Genomic DNA, 5990 nt, shown 5'->3' with positions numbered 1-5990 from the left:
AGACTGAAATTTTAGGTTCCGTTTGGTTGGCTGGATTGGTGAAAGAAGGAATGAGATGAACCAGAGTCACAAGTCTAGGGGTGCAAGTTTGGGCTGAGATACCCCTTGGTCGAAGAGGGCTTGGGCTGAGATACCCTGGCCCTGTTCGACGCGGCCTTGTCCTCTTCTTCTTTTTCAATTCCTCCCAAGGCTGGTCCATACTCTTTCTTTTTTCTCTATTCTTCTTCTCAACCTGGGCCAACCCTTTCATCTCCCTTCCCCCACTCTGTAGTAAGGCCAATTAGGGTTAACCTCGCAATGTTGGATTTTTAAGGTCCTAAGTTAGGGTACGATGGGGCTAGGCCTAGCTAAGTAGACTTAGGGTTGGGCTAAAGTTTTCAAAAGTCTAGTCCAGGTTAACCCTGTTGTAGTCCTAGACCGGCCTATAACAATAGTAAACAGGATCCCACAAAGTTATATAGGCTTGGCAGGCCCGATGAGGATGAATACCCACTTTGTTCTTACAACTTCGAAATGATTTGTTCTAGTTTATGCAGCATTTCTTATGTTGTGGGATGAGACTTGTAGGATGCAACGTTTTTTTATCATTGGATTATTGGGGTTTAAATATTGGAGAAAGTTTTTTTCCACTTGGCTAGAACGTAGAACACACCATCGTAGGATTGACAAACCCTTATAGATTTTTTTAACATGTTTTCCAAAATACGCTTCCAATATCCCCACGGGCATCTAAACCTGCCCCATTGAAGGAAAACCCAATCAATTTGTCTCTAAGACTATGTTCATATATTTCCTCTTTTCTCTGTCACATCTCTTTTCTTCTCATCTCCTCACCACTCCTCTACTCTCCTCTCTTTTTATTTTCAATCTATAGCCCATATAAAGGAGAACAGTTAGAAACCGAAAAAGATGGAAAAATCACATAACACCAAACTCAGGATATAACATAACGAACTAACTCACCTAAGGCTACTTCAACGGATTGAAACTATTCAAATAAAAAAAAATCATTACTCACAATTTCAAAAGAAATTCCAACTGAACGGAGAAAGAGCAAAAGGAGATATCATTACTTGGCCCATTTTGCTTTTGCATTGAGTGTTGGGTCATTAGGCATGTTGGATGGATGAGAAATTTCCTAAATATGCCACATGTCCAATTTGATAGTCCATCTTTGTTGGATATGTATGTTCATCAAACCCGATTTATTAATAAGATTGTTTAATTTTATTTATGCATGTCATTTATTTATTGGGCTTAAAAATTGTTCCATAGGTTTTCACCCAAAATTATTCTCGTCTAGGTAGAGGACCGGACATCCTGTTCACATGGTTGTTACATTGTATGTCACCAAGGATGTGATTCCGATACATAAATGTAAGTACACATACTGTGTGTGTGTAAAAAAGAATCTGGTAAGAATATCGCATGTATTACTGTCAGTTGTGTGAGGACGAGATTCGTACCTGTCACTTGACCTTTGACCTGAGAGATCCTATTTGTTGCAGTGTTGTATCACGTGTTTTAGTAAATCAATGGTTGACGTCCAACAGATTATATATCGGTATGCTGGACACCTGATCCCACATTGTTAATTAAAGAGGTCGCCAACGTGGGATCAACTACCCTTAATTGGGGAATATCGAGGAGAGCGAATGTCTGTACTTAATCGGACAGAAATCTGGTACCAGTTTCGTTTTTGTAAATTGTTAACAAACTTATTTTTTAATATAAAAAAAATAATATTTTAATTATTAAATTTTATTGGAAATATTTTTTTCGACGTTCGATCATGTTCACAGAATCTCTGAAACAGACATATACAATGAGTTGGGGTTAGGAAGTATTAAATTACATGCCCTATAGTTCATTATGGGATATTAGAAAAGTGGACGGTCTTATGTGAAAATTAAAGAGTTAATATTGCATGACAAGATTTGGGAATATTAAATGGTCAATTATCTTTTTATTTATGGTAGTGGATAAAATATAATTTGAATATATTTGTCACCCATAATAAGAAAGATAGCAATCCCTTTTAGATTCTACATCTTCCCACTTTAGAAGCAAAGTAGCAGTTCAATTTGGAAACTGTTCTCTACCACCAAGATTTGGCTTTCTTTGTTTAGGAAACAAAGATTTGATCGAAAGAAAAAACCCAATAGAGGTTTTATTATATAAGGGACAAGGGAGAAAAAGATTTAATTTTTTTAGAACTTCCTCTCTTCTCTCCCATGTTTTCTCTCTCACTTTCTTCTCTCCATTGTGAGGGAGTGTGTGTGAAGGAAAAAACTTTAATGGTGGATTGTTCTTCTCCAATTGAACGTGAATCATAGTTTCAAAGTATTGAGATCGATCCCTACAGTTGCTCAAATATGAAAGAACTATTATCTGGATGAGGAACTTCAATTGCGATTCTAAGGTAAACCATTTCATTTCCATGTGATTAATTTTTGTATAGTGATTTCAAATGCAAGAGATCCCAATCCGATCCCTTCCGCAGGGCGATTGGGTTTCTGTTAACAATCTTTTGATGAAGGACCAGTAGAGAAGGGAAGAAATCTCTGAGATGAGTCTCAAAGTTGCAGAGAAAAGGGAAAAATCACACTAAGAAAAGGAGAGTGAGGAGGAGGGGAGAAGAATCACACATCCCTGCAGGTTTCACAACACATTGACTCAATTCATCTTTTCCAATCTCTGATTTGTCCAATGGTTACAACTATTATATAGCGAAAATAAAGACATAAAAGGGAAAATCAAGTTAAATAGGAGACTACCATAACTAAACAAACCGATAGTCTTTAAATCCAATGTGAACCTAACTTGCTAAAATAAAGCAAATAAAATAAAATCAAAGATACTATTTTTAAATAAAGTAAATTCATAAAATCCTACTAAACCCAAAACCAATATGGATCTGGTTCATCTCTCTATGGATTCCCAGATGGGTATGGGTCACTTCATAGGTGCATAACTGCATCATCTTTCATTTGTTTCCTTATTTTTTCTTTTTCTATTCGCAGTTATATCAGGATAGTGGTCTATGATCAGCTAGCTTAGTTGTTGTTTGGTTGCATGGGCACTAATGCACATTAGTTTGATTGTAGTTGATTGTAACTCAACCTAATTTACATTCAACTTGCATTCGAGCTGACCTACAACCACCCTAAATGAGTAAGGCCAGCTTTTAAGCCAGCAAGAAAGGTTGATCTAAACCACTCTTTATAAAAGAGCTTTAGCACCCTATGCATTTGTTTTGCCGTACGGCGACGCTTATGGAGTGTACTCTTTGCTCCCATGACTCTCTTGTCCAGACCACCCAATTAGCAATTTCGTTACTCCTGAGTTGGGAAGCAAGAACAAGTCTCTTTATTATTTCGTTAGCCGAGTAGTGAATCATGGATAAATTACACCACCGTTTGTCCGACTGAGGAGAAGTAGAAATGTTGACAACCTTTCTGATGATATTAGTAGGAATAATAGAAGACAACTTATTAATACCCCATCAATTATTGTTATTAGAAATAAAATACTTAATCTTAACATTGGGTCCCATCAACGAGTTGTTAGAATGAATTCAATTGTTTGGAAGAGCAAGAAAAAAAGTGTAAGCACCCGAACCCAGGTTAACTAATTTTTGAAGCAACAGAACTATCGAGGCCACGATATTCCGTATCCAAGGTACCTCCCATTTTTTTTTATTCATGAGCTTGGAATGAAAAATCTAAGTATTGGAAAAATATTTAGCTAGAATGGTTTTGGACCAAAGAGAATCAAGTTCCGTGAGAAGACTCCATCACAGCTTAAGTAAGAGAGCCTTATTTTGGGTAGCAAAATTCCTCAATGCTAACCTACTAGTGTATATGTGAACAAATATTTTTCCAAGCAATTAGATGCAATTTTAGAATTGCTTTCGTTCCAAAGAATGTTAGCAAATAGAATCTATATTGTGACAAATCTTTTGTAGGAAGGCAAAGAAAAACATTAAATAAGAAGGGATAGAATTAAGTACAGATTGTCAAAGCACATGACAACCAGCATATGAGAGTAAGCCTTCCAAACGGAGTCTCTTATCCACTCTATCTAAACTATGATACAGGCTAGCAACACAAGATCGGGGGTGAATAAGATTCATCCCTAGGTAAATGTAATCTCTTGAAATTCCCCAAATACCAAAGAAAAAACAAAGATAGGTTCTCTCGATGGTTAGGACATTTATACGAAAAAAAGAGTCCGCTTTTGTCAAAATTTATGTCTTGACTTAGTAAGTCTAAAAAAAACTCTAAAACTACTTTAATGGTAAGCAGATCTTCTATTATTGCTTAGCAAAATATGAAAATATCACCTGCAAATAACAAGTGAGAGACTACAAGTGCTTTGCGAGCAACTTTAATATCCTTAAAGAAACTAGGGTCGTTAAGGTTAATAGTAGAATCGAAAGCACTTCCATCACAATAATAATGAGATAAGAGCTCAAATGACACCATTGACAAAGCCCACGCGAGGGCACAAGGAGAAATCCTCTAATTTAATAGAAAATGACACAAAAAAAATCAAGTGACACACAAGATCACACCAAGAGTCACCGAAGCAAAGGAATTCAAAGAGAGCTCTAATAAGCCCTCATTCAACTATGTCATAGGCCTTGCCATGTCAATTTTGATTGCCACATACTAAATTTTGCCCTTTTTTTCATTTTTTTTTTTTTATAGAAAACGGAAAATTTCATGAGCAAGCACAATAAGAAATTTATCTTTTTGGTAAAAAAAGATGTCTGAAAAGGGGATGTGAAGGAAGCAAGATGATTTTTGAGTCTATAGGTCAAAATTTTTGCAATAATTTTGTATCAAACATTGCATAAGCGGATGGTTAAAAAAACCCTAAACCCTAGAAACATCCTCCTTAGGAACCAGACAAATAAGCGTCTGGTTGACTCCAAAAGGAAGCCGTTGACTGCTGAAAAAATCACGCACGAAAATACATACACCCATTCGAATTAAATTCCACAGCCTTTGAAAAAGCATGCCTAAACCATCTACCGTTGAAATTAATGAAAGGTTTCGTAATACTGACTCTTGTATGCTTATCCGATGGCTGAAGCGTGGACCGTCTTTTATACACGACCATATGAAATCTGGTCCCTAAAATGTTTGAGAGATTAAATGGCACTTGCCTGCACAATGTTATTGGGCACATTGATATCTTACAATCAAGGATTAAAGTATCGGTATTGATCGATCAAAATTAAGATACGTATTGAAAGGTATCGTATCGTATCGGAGATAAACTAAGATACGCTAAAGATACACACATAAATGGATAGGAAACATTTTTTTAAACACTTTTACATAAAGAATTTGTTAAAAAAAAGCTATTGATAACATGTATTATCCATAAACACTAAATTGAGGGTATCGTATTAAGAATTCAAGGTTTGTAGTTGTTACATAAATGTAAAATCCTTATTCCCAACCTTGATTTCCACTTTAGTTAGAGAGAAATATGATTGACAACAACTTTGTAACAAAAACCCTTCAAAAAATCGTGTTTTTCTGAAAAATTACCCATCTTGGGCATTATATGACCGTAGCGCACTGTATTGGTACATACCGATACTCACCGATACGTATCGATACTCACCGATACGTATCAATATATATCGATACGTGCCGATATATCGATACGTACCGATCGATACATACTGATACTCACCGATACGTACCAATACATACTGAAACGTACATTTTACCTCAATTTTATATTTTCCATAGAGTCGTATCGAGGCATATCGTATCATATCAATGTGTATTGATGGTGTATTGATGCATATCTGTATGTATTGTAGGATATATATCGATATGAAAGGATTTTAAAAATTCCATGTATCGTATAGGTGTGTATCGTATTGATTGGCTAAATTTAAGATACGTATCGGAGGGTATCGTATCGATATCCGAGATACTTAAAACCATACTTACAATGTTACAGCA

Source organism: Macadamia integrifolia, chromosome 5, assembly GCF_013358625.1.
Source record: "Macadamia integrifolia cultivar HAES 741 chromosome 5, SCU_Mint_v3, whole genome shotgun sequence".
NCBI classification, from domain to species: domain Eukaryota; kingdom Viridiplantae; phylum Streptophyta; class Magnoliopsida; order Proteales; family Proteaceae; genus Macadamia; species Macadamia integrifolia.
This window is presented reverse-complemented; position numbering follows the sequence as displayed.